Source organism: Siphateles boraxobius, unplaced genomic scaffold (assembly GCF_051911475.1).
Source record: "Siphateles boraxobius isolate OS27281-9 unplaced genomic scaffold, OSU_SipBor_1 19, whole genome shotgun sequence".
NCBI lineage: Eukaryota > Metazoa > Chordata > Actinopteri > Cypriniformes > Leuciscidae > Siphateles > Siphateles boraxobius.
This window is the reverse complement of record NW_027508799.1, coordinates 3,832,058-3,846,285: the sequence shown is the minus strand read 5'-3', so window position 1 is coordinate 3,846,285 and position 14,228 is coordinate 3,832,058. Positions and strand designations below refer to the sequence as shown.

The 14,228-nt window shown below is 44.4% G+C and overlaps 2 non-coding genes across 2 annotated transcripts; both read left to right on the top strand.

The window, feature by feature from the left end:
* Positions 1-1,299: 1,299 nt before the first annotated feature.
* On the top strand, positions 1,300-1,371 carry trnap-agg (transfer RNA proline (anticodon AGG)). Its single transcript has one exon. It is a non-coding gene; the product is annotated as a tRNA-Pro (tRNA).
* An 85-nt stretch (positions 1,372-1,456) lies between these two features.
* Positions 1,457-1,530, top strand: trnai-aau (transfer RNA isoleucine (anticodon AAU)). The gene has a single exon. It is a non-coding gene; the product is annotated as a tRNA-Ile (tRNA).
* Positions 1,531-14,228: the final 12,698 nt, after the last annotated feature.

Sequence of the window (14,228 nt, the reverse complement as noted above, 5' to 3'; positions counted from 1 at the left end):
ATGTTATTTTACAGACCCTGCTGCTACGGATTTTTTTGAGGAGGAAGATGACCTGGAGATGGCAACTGTAGCCTCGCAAGCTGAGGAACAACTTCCTCAAGGTATGTAAATCTTAAACAATATTTTACAAACAATTACAAATAAAACAAAACAGTATTTTTTAAATGACATATTATTTTATTTCACAACATAGAGGAATGGCACTTCTCAGGTGTCAATCTACATTCACTCTTTGAGTGAACATCCTCAAAGGAAAAAAGATAATTTAAAGGTGTATGTAAATGGTTTTATTTCATTTTTTATCGTAATCACTGACTAAAGCTCATTCTTGTCATCTCACACTTCCCCACTCCCCTTGGAATAAGTGGCTGTTGTAGTGTTTGGTCTGCTTCGCTTCACACTTGGCTGATCCCATCTTTTTTTTCTCTTGTACTTCTTCTAATGGTGCTTGAATGAAAAACAGGATGATTTTCACTGCTTCCTTCCATCTTTTCATCATCATGTCATCTCTCTACTAATTATACATGCTTTGCAGTAAACCTTGTAATCGCAGTAGCTGTCCAGCAGAGCTGAGAAAGTCATGCAGCGAAAGTCTAAAACAATAAGATAATTTTGTTGTGTTTTTTTACGCTCCAGCCACTGCAGGCTCGAGAGGCCCTGCTCCGTGCTACTGCCCCTGCTCCTGCCCCTTATCCTGCTCCTCCAGCATTGTGGACCCCTGGCCAGGTGTCCCATTCGCCTGCAGAGCTTCCTGTCCACTGGAAAGAGCAACTCCCATCTTTCCAGCAAGGCCTTCAACCCCTGTCCCTCTGCACCAGGACTATCCTCACTACAGCCACCCACAGGACTGCAGCGCCCTGCCCAGCCTCCTCTGCAGTCTCCTCCTCTGCGCCCTGCCCAGCCTCCTCTGCAGTCTCCTCCTCTGCGCCCTGCCCAGCCTCCTCTGCAGTCTCCTCCTCTGCGCTCTGCCCAGCCTCCTCTGCAGTCTCCTCCTCTGCGCCCTGCTCAGCCTCCTCTGCAGTCTCCTCCACAGCCTTCTGTCCAGCCAAGTGCTGCCTCTGCTCCTGCAACATCAACTGGGTCCAGTGTTGCAGACCAGGCTCCTGTAAGTAAGCTTCTCATTATTCGTGTGCAGGCGCTGCATTTCCAATGACCACAAAAAAAGAGGCCGCATTTCCTCTGTGCTGGAAACTTTGCACTGGCTACCTTTTAATTGTAGATTTAATAAAAAAATTGCGCTTTAAGCCATGCAAGCTGAACTGTTTGCGGCCCGGCATCAGCAGGGAGGATGTATGTTTTGGCTCGTTGGTCTAGGGGTATGATTCTCGCTTAGGGTGCGAGAGGTCCCGGGTTCAAATCCCGGACGAGCTTATTAGGCTTTGCTTTTAATCTCTTCAGCCTGATTAGGGCAACCAGGATATTTCTGAGAAATTGGGGATAAAATGTGCCAGAGAGAGGCCGGTTAGCTCAGTTGGTTAGAGCGTGGTGCTAATAACGCCAAGGTCGCGGGTTCGATCCCCGTACGGGCCAATCATTTTCTCTCTGGGACCTTCGCTCTGCTCTTCTCGAAAATGACGGGCGGTCTCCCAGACATCCCTTTTGGCTAAACCATACAAGTACCTGGCCGAAATGGCGGTACCTGACAGCCGTGCGTCTGTAAAATCTATCCAATACAATGTCGAGCTCCATCTTTTACAAAACCAATTACGTTACGAGCTCCATTTTTGGCTGTGCAATGAAATGTCAAGGTCCATTTTTCATAGACAAATCACCGCACATAGTCCATTTTTGTCCATCTTTGAGTTTGAGCAGATTCCATCCAATCTCCGCTCATATTCTCTTTTTTGGCCGTCCAATGAAATGGCAATGTCCATTTTTCATACACCGATCACCACACGTTGAGCATAAACGCATCACCGCTGTAATTTATATTCCGCTCAGGTAACGTTATGTTATTTATAGTTATTGTATTTATTGTTAATAAACGTTTTCTGTATTTTAGGAATAGCAAGATTGCTCCGTAAAACGATCAGGTAAGTTAACGTTAGCTGTAATTGTAAGTAATAAGGTATAATTGTCGCAGCTCAATTTGTAATGTAAATAGTTTTATTCGATTTTGTCTGACTTTGTGTAACTTCAGTCAGCAAGCAAACCTTATTTTTTTTGTATAGGTAACGTTAGCTAACGTTATGTTAACTATAGCTAACGTTATCATCGAGCTTGGCAATTGTACATTTTTGTCGGTAACGAAACTTATTTTGTTTTCTGACAGGATTAACTAGTAAAATAGCATATCTGATAGTGTTTGTTACTTTATAGGAAATGGATAAATCAATGTACAATAAATCTCATTGTACTAGTCTACTGTAACACTGGCATAAAATGTAACAAAATAAATTTGGATAATGTCTCTACCTGTTGGGTGCTATTTTAACTTTTATACACTTGTGGTAAAAAATGACCAGTCATAAGTGAATGGATGAGAATACAATAAGTATATAAAATAAAATTCAGGCACATGTTCATTTTAACACATGGGCACAGTTGAAATAACACAATGTTTAATCTGAGTATTTGTTATAGTCAAAATAATCCATAACAGTTACATTATACGTTTTACTACAAAACAATTTGTATGAGCCCAGGTCAATGAGGCATACAGGCCATAAATAGCAAATAGAAGTTCAAAATTTGTAATGTTTACAAAAACTCTATCACAAGATCTATCACAACATTAGGTGATGATATATACAGTATGCATTATTTTGGATTTATAAACTGCTATAATGTGGCGGTCATTTTGGACCAGGAAAAATTACCACGTAGTCAATTTTTGTCAATCTTTGAGCACAAATACCGCTTAATTATTTATATCCGGCTGTTATTTATATTCCGCTCAGGTATGTTATTTATAGTTATTGTATTTATTGTTAATGAAATGGCTTACGTTTTCTGTTTTTTAGGAATAGTAAGATTGCCTCCGTAAAACATCTCTGTAATCCCTCATTTTGGGCCCTTGCCATGATGACTTAATGTAATTACACTATAACATGAATAAAACTGCGTATCTGTCATTACAGAAAATGTCCAAACAACAATCCAAAAGCCACAAGGATATGGATGATACTGAGTGGGTCTCGCGCTTTAGGTCTTTTGCCTCCACTGGTGTCTGGCCATCAGATGCAGGTAACCGACCTGCACCAAGGCAAAAGAAGTGGTACAGTCTGTATCAGAAGGTATGTAGAAAAAGTATCAAAAGGAATATATATATATATATATATATATATATATATATATATATATATGTATATATATTAATTTTGAGTAGTAGACATATTATATTTTCAGTATGTACAGTATGAGCATAAAACAAGAACTTGTACAAATAAATATAAGTGGCATCTTTTGTTTTGTTTACAGATAGAGAAGTGCCCTCTGCAGCTGAAAGGACAGCTAACGCTTTTCTCCCAGCCACAGATGTGTTTGTGTGGATTTCATCCTCATAAGGTAGGCTAATTTGGGCTCTTTCAGTTTAACTACAGTTGATGCAGTGTGCACACAATATAAAGATGTGGTATTTCTTAACATTAATGTATTCTTGGACAATTTCTGTTGTTTCTATCTGGGTTGGTTTGGCAACAGGTCTGTTCCACAGCAGAGGAAATTGCGTAGTAGGTAAAAGAAGGTCATAAGGTTGAAACTAACTACATCACTAATAACTGAATAAAAAACCCACATCTAAATTTGTCACGTCATTTGCATGAAAGGGGTTCTTATACATTATTGTTTATACTATTAACATGGAATAGAACAGTAGTATTGTGCTTTCTTTAAATCACTGGTGATTTTGTCCATCATCTTTCTAAGTCTTTCATACTGTATTTCATACTGTATATATGCACTGTTTTATACATTTTTGTTATGCAGCAGCAAGTGCCTACAGCCTCATCTAGACCCACAAGCAGTGCAGACCAATCACCTAGTGGGCAATGTAGCTCCTTAATGGTAGGTAGATTTTATAGCTTTATGTGAGAGAGAATTCATAACGGAAATATTTTATATTCTTGTCATATTTCAGCTCCCAACCACTGCTCCAGTAGAACGTCCCACAGCTGACACTACACCCGCAAGTTTGGTGAAAAGGCCCAAGCTCACCCTTTCCTCGGTACATATGATGGCATGTGTTTTAAAATGGTTCACAGTTGTCATATTAATACTTCTCTCTTTAAAGTTTAATAAGTCCAGATTTGGTGGAAAGCATGTGGAGAGTGCAAAGCCAAATTTACATGTTGGACGGAAAGCTCATGTAAGTAATGAATAATTATTATTTCTTTGCTACAAAAAAAATTCCAATGATACAATATTTTTATACCTTGTATTTTTAGAGTCATTCAACCACTGCTACAAATGCAGCTGCCCGTGTGTGTGAGGCTCCAGTGCTAGCAGGTGGTCCTCCTCAAACCATCTCTCCACCACAGCTTCCAAGTGCAGAATCATTTTTTCTTGCTCCTCCATTACCGCCTCCAAAACAACGGCATCGGCCAGTGGAGGGGCAGAGTTTAGGAGTGGATGTGGTAAAACATTGCACTTGTTACTATGTTTGGTTAGTATTTTTTTGTCTTTATTTGACCTGTCCTTTTCTGTCTACAGAGCGCATTCCAGCCTGAGCACTCTGCTGCAGTTCCTCTCCTGAGGCCTAAAACCATGCCCCAGGAGGATCACCAATGGGTCTCCACAGGATTGTTCAGAGTTGGTGCTCTTGGGAATTTGGAGCTCCAGGACCATCTCCAGTTGTGGTATTTCCCTCCACAGCCATCCCTTATTTACCACCAGGCACCAACATCAGCCAGATTTTTTGCCCATCCCTTACTGCTGTGGATGCCGTATAGGCTGTGGAAAGTCAGGCTGCTGTGCGCGGACCAAGCCTGTAAAAGCCCTCTGACTAGTGGAGGTCTTCACAGACGGGTGCGTCAGGTCCTTGACATTGACCGCTTTTACAACCTGGTCACAGAGACTCTGATTTGCTCCAAGTGCCGCCGCAGCTACCTGTCTTGGAATAGGGAAATACTTGAGCAGCTGGACATGGCCCATCGTTCTGAGTTTAGGGTCATTCTTACCCGCCGGTATGTTACATTATTGTGTGATTTTTGTCAGTTGCTTATCCATGTATATTTAATTTATTTCTTATTACAGATATGCCTGTGACATCAGGGTGATACGCCTCCTACGGGAACGTGGTCTGGGGAATGGCCCTGTCCGACTGATTGGCCAATTGAAAGAGAACCACAGTGAAGAGTGGCTGAAAAGGGTTGCGCGGTATACCAGCGAGTGTGCTTCTTTTACCAGCAAAAGTTGTCTGATGCCACCAACATTTGAAGAGCCTCCCCAACCTGTGGCAATTCCCAGCTATAAGTGGCTTTCAGTGGTGTACAGCCAAGACATCCTGTTCAGGCTGGAGGATATCAAGGCTAGTATCACCTCCACTTATGGATCCATCTTAAAACTGGATTCCACCAGAAAGGTACATCTTTAATTATTATTGTATTGAGGTTATGCAAATTCTATTTATATTTAAATCTAAATAGAAATGGAACCTCAAATGAATGAACAACTTAAACAATAACATAAGATGGAATGTCAAATTGAGGGGACAATTCAAAGATTAAAACAAGAATAACATTGCAGAGATAACCACAAAATTTTGTTTATGACATTACACGCATAAGCTCTATATTAATGCAATAGAACCATTGAAGGTGTTGCTACTATTGGTTTAATATATATGTTTGTTTTAGATCACCAAAAAGCTCTCAGGACCGGCAAAAGGCACTGCACAGTGGCTGACATCCGTTGGTAACGAGATGGGTCAAGTGCTCATCAGTGTCTTGACTGCTGGTGAGGGACCAGGTTTGGATCTTATGGCAGCTGGCTTGGTAGACAGGTATGTTACCTGTAATACATTTTCACTTACATGTAATTTAACTTGTCCTTAGTTTAGAATTTGCTATTTACAATTTGCATTTGTAATTTACTGTTGTTTGATGATGAAATTCTTTAATTATTTTTGATAATTATTTCTCGCAGGTATAAAGCTGCCGGTGTAGACCCTCCTGTTGCTCTCTATGTGGACTGTGGCTGCTGCAAGGATGTGGGTGAGACCAAGCTGAAGGCCAGATTTGCTGGATGGCCTAACTTGATTGTTCGCCTCGACATCTGGCACTATATGCGACGCCTGGCTGTGGGATGCACCACTGATGGTGTGGCGCTGTACACACAGACTGGCACCATCACCAAGGGAGGAGTGCAACTGCAGACACTGCGCTGTGCCAGAGGTCCTACATCTTTGGAGTCATTCCACTGTCATTTAAACCGGTTCATTCCAGGTACGTGCAACTCAATAATGTTTATGTTTAACAGAAATACTTGACCTTATTCCTTTTGCCGTTTTTTTGTATTTACTTTAGGAAACAGTGCAAGCTTGCTCAACTTCCAGATCTACCTACTAGATGGGCTACATCGCTGGAACCACAACAGGGCAGCAGCTGCTCTGGAGGCAGAGACCTCGGGCCTGCGCATATACTCGGGCGAGCTGGTTCACAGCGTTAATAAAGATTATGAGAAGGTTTTTGACAGGAAGCTGATTCCTTCTTTTACACCACCCGCGAAGTACACAGGTATTCATATTTAATATTGTATGTTTATGCTCATAGTTCTTTCTCTGTTTCTATGTAGTTTTTTTTTTTTTTTAATATTGGTTTTGCATTTTCAGGTGAACAGATTGGAGTGCAGTATCTGTTGAGGCAGAACAATGAACCTCTACAGTGTATGGCGCCAGACTCCGAGGAGGCAAATACATTGCTGGAGCAGTTGGAAGAGCCAGTAGAGACTGATGAGGGCTTTGAAGAACTTGAACATATTGAGGTCACTCTTGCGGATTAACTTTTGGACACATCTGATATGATCTCAGTGCTACCTGCTTCTTGTGCTCCTGAGCTTTCTGGTCAGTCCGCTCCTCCTGTCCAGTCCACTCACCTGCTGGGGGTCCCATCTGCACCCGCTCCTCCTGTCCAGTCCACTCACCTACTGGGGGTCCAAAATGCGTCTGCTCCTCCTGTCCAGTCCACTCACCTGCTGGGGGTCCAACATGCGTCTGCTCCTCCTGCCCAGTCCACTCACCTGCTGGGGGTCCAACATGCGTCTGCTCCTCCTGTCCAGTCCACTCACCTGCTGGGGGTCCAACATGCGTCTGCTCCTCCTGTCCAGTCCACTCACCTGCTGGGGGTCCAACATGCGTCTGCTCCTCATTCCCAGTCCACTCACCTGCTGGGGGTCCAACATGCGTGTGCTCCTCCTGTCCAGTCCACTCACCTGCTGGGGGTCCAACATGCGTCTGCTCCTCCTGTCCAGTCCACTCACCTGCTGGGGGTCCCATCTGCACCCGCTCCTCCTGTCCAGTCCACTCACCTGCTGGGGGTCCAACATGCGTCTGCTCCTCCTGTCCAGTCCACTCACCTGCTGGGGGTCCCATCTGCACCCGCTCCTCCTGTCCAGTCCACTCACCTGCTGGGGGTCCCGTCTGCACCCGCTCCTCCTGTCCAGTCCACTCACCTGCTGGGGGTCCAACATGCGTCTGCTCCTCCTGTCCAGTTCGCTCACCTGCTGGGGGTCCAACATGCGTCTGCTCCTCCTGTCCAGTCCACTCACCTGCTCGGGGTCCCGTCTGGGTTACCTGGACAATCTACATCTTCAGAGCAAGTTGTAAGAGAAATACCAGTATGCTTTATATTTATTGATGTTTGACCTTCTTGAAATACTTCAAATCTAATGTAATACTTCCTCCTAGGCCGTGGATGAACAGAGTTTGGCAGGAATGGATCGTGTTGATGAGCTTGCGGAATACTTGGTGGAGCTAAGAAATGAAAAAGGCCTCACTCTTACCAATCAGCAGGCCAGTACCATTGTGGGTCTTTGGCAGAACTTGGAGCAACACGATAAGGACCGGATTTCTTACACTGCTCGACATCAGGAGAGACTGCTCACTGGTCGGTTTAGGTCTCCGAAAAAGAAGGCTGTATTTGCAGGAGTTGAAAGCACAAAAAGGTGTATACTTGGTTCTACTAGTTCAGCTGCTCAGTGGCCAAACTGCAGCCGTCTTGTAGAAACAATATTTATCAGATTGTGCAACATTCATAATAGCCCCAAGAAAATTGGACACCAAACCCTTTCAAGATGGTCACTAATTCTAAATGATTATAAAAAGATTCGACAGCTCATTTTAATCAACGGCATTATTATGAAAGATACAACTCTGCAACTTGTTACTGTAAATCAGACCACGTTGATACAGTGGCATAACAAAAGATTCAAGGCACAAGAAGTTGCAATTCTGATGCAAGGGTTGGTACTGCCTGATGAACGCCCTGTTGCCAGTGAACCACTACTCCCAGTAAACACTAGGCCCACTCAAGTCACACCACACATGCATGAACACACTTACAACATGCCACCTGACACGGCTGGGTTGGCAAAAACCAAGCTAGTTGTCAAAGATAGAGCTGAGCTGAGAACCATACAGCCAAAACAACATACAGCTCGGCCAGTAGTTTTTTACATGCCACTAATAGTGCCACCAACCACCACAGCAAGTAGCATTCTGCTTCTGCCGCCACCCCAGACCACTGCACCCAGTAGAGTTTGCACACCACATTCTGAGAGCACAACTGGCCCTTGTCAAATGCAAGACACTCCACAAAAAGAAAAGCGTAAATACACTAGAACAGTCACATCCAACAGATGCACTAAATGTGGAGAGCCACGCACCACAGACACTGGCCATAGCCAGTTCAAAGGCAGAATTTACTGCCCAAACAGGGAGACCCTAACCAAAGAGCAGTGGCTTAGAATGATGAGAAAATAGTACATAATTGTATTTTATGTTGTGAAGATTTTGTTTTTATTATAGTAAAATATTTAGTTGTTTTGCAAAACTAATACCGAAATAATTGCACTATTTTTTATTTGATTTTTTTATTTTTTATAATTTTTTTTTATTCAATTTGATTGTGATTCATTGTGCTGCCCACAACATATACACAAACTGTTGTATTTGTTCTAGGTTAATGGGTTGTATATAGTTCAGTTCTGTTTGTTTGTTTTCTTTTTACTTGTAAATAGTGATTTATTTTAAATACTATACCAAACGTGATTTGTTTGTACATATTTTGTTGAATGTTGTATATTTGTATGTATATTATAAATTGTACATTATATGTTTTATATTTCGACGTGAAAAGAATAAAAAACATTTTTTAAATATTTTATTGATCTGTTTTATGTTTATTGTTTAGTTAATGGCTGATAGTGACAGTGATGTGATATAGCAGGCTTAGGTGGAGTGTTCGAAGTCAAATTACATAAAAGAAGAGATACATGCAGAATGCCCATACTGTTTATTTATTTTTTAAATCAAGGTTACAGTAATAGGTGGTAGTTTACTATTAATCATTATTAGATACTCCTGCAATATATCAGTACACTAAATGTTCTTCCATTCTACCATTTGATAATACTGGGTCATCAGTACATGCAGAGTGTTTATAAAGTTAGATCATTGGGAAGTCCCTAAAAATGTGGTTCAGTACCTCCTTTTGATCAAAAGAAGAAAAAATTTAAATGCAATGCGTTAATAATTAAATACATGGTAAATTCGCCTGCAAGCTGAACTGCATCCCTTATATTGCACTAAATAAATCTTGAAATGAATAAAAAAGACATTAGACCCAGCAAGAAAACTCATGTTCTCATGTTCATGTTCAAAAATCTATGTGATTTTTCTCCTCCCCTCGCGCCCCTCCCCCTCAATTCTTCCCCATCTTATACATACTATTGTTCCCCAGCTTTAGCTCAGTTGGGAGAGCGTTAGACTGAAGATCTAAAGGTCCCTGGTTCAATCCCAGGTTTCGGCAGAGGAACCACGGCGGCCTCTTTTAGTCTACCTGATTCCACCTAGCCTCATCGCTCTCAAAGACAAAGACGAGGCGCGTTCCTCCTTCTTTTTTTTGTGGGGCCATTTCATTTTTTTGAGTGATTTATGATTATGAACATGTGTGGAAAAATAAATATCCCTTGCGAACTGACCTTTTTTCTGGGATTATTATTATAATTTGTTGTGTAACAGGTGGTTACCTTTTCTGCTATCCTGGGTTAAGTTAATTGTTTGACAGGTTTAATCCTGTCTGGCGCCTGAACTTTTCTTTAAAGTCATTTATTTGTATTAGGGCGGCTACCACCGTTACATCCTCCCCAGCCCCCAACCGTCTTCACCCAGCCCCCTACTTCTCCTGATATCTTCTTCTGCCGCCCTCTGTTCCTCTGGATGCCGCTGAAGATGTGGTCCATTCCACTTGTCTGTGTCCAGCCAGCCTGCAATAACCACAAGCTGACAGCTGCTGGCCTTTATCGCACTGTGCGCAAGGTCCTGGACATAGACGGGTGGTATGACATGGCAACAGAGTATCTGGAGTGCAAAGGGTGCAAGAAGAAGTATCCAGCCTGGTCTGAAGACATCCTGGGACAGCTCGACATGGGACACCGCAGAAAATTCCCCGCCATTCTAACATACAGGTAGAACACATTCATATTTAGAGCAATGCACTGTAATTTGTTGTACTGTATAAAATCAAATACGTTGATTTACTGATATTAACATTGAAATAATAAGATGTGGCACTGAACAGAATTATTTGACTGTCTGTAGGTAATCGTGTGGCTACCGTGTAGTCATAATGATGCGGGAGAGGACCCGGGACAACAGTGTCACACAGCTTCACAAAAAGCTGCAGCAGCAACACATCTCAGCGTGGTCACAGCGGACGCTGGAGTACCTCACTGTCTGTGAGCCCTTCACAGAGTCTTCCATCGTTGAGCCTCCACTCTTTTCTGCGCCCCCACCCCTCCCACCCGTCCCCAAACCCAAGTCTTTGGCTCTGTCCTCAAGATGGACTCCACCAAAAAGGTATAAAAAGTCAAGTTTGAGTAATAATAATTGTTATTATCTTAAATTTTTCTGACATTTGTTTATTCTACTGTTTTTTTTTTTACATAGGTCACAAAAAAACTGGCCGGCGCTGCTGCCAACACTGCTGGTTGGTGCACTAATGTAGGCAATGAGCACGGCCAGGTGTTGGTGTCAGTCCTCACAGCGGCAGAGGGGCATGGATTGTGGCCCATGGCGGTGGGTCTCATGAAGCGGTACAGGAAGGCGGGAGTGGCACCACCCGCCGTCATGTATGTGGACAGAGACTGCTGCAGCCCACACGCGCACAGACAGTCACAGGTCAGAGCCATGTTCATAGAGTGGGATGAGCTCCAAGTGCGCCTAGACATTTGGCACTTCATGCGGCGCTTTGCAGCAGGTGTCATCACGGAGGCTCATCAGCTCTACGGCACCTTCATGGCTCGGCTTTCCAGGTGCATCTTTGAGCTGGATCCAGATGATGTCGCTGCTCTACGGTTGGTCAAACAGGGGGAGTTACAGGCCAGAGGAGCTGGTCCAGTCTTAGAGAAGGCTCTGGATAAGCTGATCACCAGGAAGGAGTTGGCACTGCACTGTCGCAAGCGGACCAGAGGAGTGGAGGAGACCACCTGGAGGATCAAGGTGCTCATTGATGAGATGGACAGTGAGAAGGGGAGGGACACTGTGGGTGTACCACTGCTGGACCACGAGCGAATCCAACAGGTCTGGATAGACCAGCAGAGGCACATCACCTGTATTCAGGACCCAGAGGGCTTCCCTCTGTACCAGAAGACAGACACACTGAAGAAGGGTGGTGTGGAGCTCAGCTGCTATCGCTGTGCTCGTGGCTCCACCTCCTTGGAGTCTTTCCACCTCCATTTAAATCGCTTCATCCCAGGTAGGTTATAACTTTTATAACCTGCAAAAAACTTTAAACTTTTATAACCTATTCTGCCATACTGAATACATAGATAACTAATATTTGACTTTATTTGACCTGTAGGGACCAGTGCCAGTGATGCGCATTTCCAGCTCTATCTCCTGGAAGGCCTGATGCGCTGTAACCAGGACCGGATGGATGAAGCAGTGAGGGGAAGACTGACCTGAGGACCTACAGTAGCGTTGAGAGGGAGGCAATGGACCGGCTCAGCCGCAAAGTGCTGAAGATGTCCCTGGATGATCGCTACCAGCCTCCAGCGGCTTACACAGGTGAGAATTATTAATGTTATCTCAAACAAAAGATTATACATTATACAGGTGTTTGAGTGTACATTTTTTATATTGTATTTCAAATAATTCAACAATTGTTGGAGTTATTTGTACTTTGTTTAATTTAGGCTTAATTTGACCCTTTATAGCCTTATTTCTTTGCTTTCTTTTGCTAAAGTGAATTTGCTTTATTTTGCATTTATGCTTATTATCTTCTTGTTTAGTATTTTAATTTTTTGATCTGTTAAACTGCGTCAAGCCTACAAACGATCAAACTTTGAAAAGTTTGATTGTTTTTTTTTTTGTATCAGTTTGTTATGGACAAATAGCCACTACAGCTATAATAATGTGAATGTGCTTTGTATGTGTGTTCTTTTGCAGGGGAGCAGCTGGGTATGGAGTATCTGTACAGTCAGTCTGGGAAATCCCTGACTGTTATGTATAACCCAGAAGAGGAGGATCGGCTGGTGGAGCAGATGACTGATGAGGTGGTGCAGGACGAAGGCTTTGTTGAGGAGGAACCTGAGGACCTCACAGTGCCAGTCCTCTATGACCCCGTTGAGCCGGTCCCAGTCCACAGCAGCGGCCCCCAGGCCTTCAACCCCTGTCCCTCTGCACCAGGACCATCCTCACTACAGCCACCCACAGGACTGCAGCGCCCTGCCCAGCCTCCTCTGCAGTCTCCTACTCTGCGCCCTGCCCAGCCTCCTCTGCAGTCTCCTTCTCTGCGCCCTGCCCAGCCTCCTCTGCAATTTCCTCCTCTGTGCCCTGCCCAGCCTCCTCTGCAGTCTCCTCCTCTGCGCCCTGCTCAGCCTCCTCTGCAGTCTCCTCCACAGCCTTCTGTCCAGCCAAGTGCTGCCTCTGCTCCTGCAACATCAACTGGGTCCAGTGTTGCAGACCAGGCTCCTGTAAGTAAGCTTCTCATTATTAGTTTCTATTTGCTTTTACACTCTGACATTTAACATGCTGTGTATTGTTATTGCAATACTTTCCTGCAGGCTCCTGTTCTTGGACCCGATGGCGTTGCAGGCTGGGATAAGGTGCAGGATCTGGCTGAGTACCTGGTGTCCCTCCGTCAGGCACTCTACCTGGACGAGCAGCAGGTCACAGAGGTCATCCGTCTGTGGAATGCTCTTCCTGATGGGGACAAGAGGAAAATCCACTATCAGCCCAGACACCAGCCCAAACTGACCCACGGACGCTTCAAGGCTCCGAAAAACACAGGAGTGACACCGGGTGTGGACAGTGTGAAGAGGTGCCTGATTGGTCATCCTGGGGGGCCAGCTCAGTGGCCCACCACCAGTCGCTTAGTTGAGGCCATGTGTATCAAACTGTGTGCACTTCACAAGTCCCCAACTAAGAAGGATGGAGTCCGTCTTCCTCGTTGGACTAAGGTGCTCACGGATTACCACCACATCCGAGACCTGGTGCTGAACTGCCAAACTCTGATGGAGGCCACGTCACTTCAGCTGTTTATGCTGAATCAGAGGACTCTCACTCAGTGGTAAGCATGGTTTTACATTGACATTTGAAAGAAAGGGATAGCAGTTATTTATTATGAATACATTTTTTGATTGCAGGTTTAATCGAAGGGAGAACAACTAGTAAGTGACTGTCCTTACCCAGGGCCTTGCTGCAGAAGACCGCATCGCTGTGGCCAGTTCACAGGTTCCTGCTCCGCGGGAAGAGCTGGATGAGGCTCCCTCCACATCAGGGGCCCGGCACGAGTTTGTCCTTCCTCCTAACAGAGCGGGACAGGCTCCTAAGCTACGGCCGGGCAGACGACCTGCCAGTGCTGCAATTGTGAGGCCAATTACCCCAGCAGCTCCTACTCCTCCCCCAGTTCCTGTGCCAGTGCCCCAGTTCATTTTATTGAACACTGCGCCCACGCTGCTGGCAGCTGGTGCAGGTGGCGCTTCAGCTGCTCCTCTCCTGGCTCCAACTCCAGTGTTTCCTGACGTGCGAGAGGCTCCTGCTCCCACTGCCCCGGTGTCTGTGTCGCGCT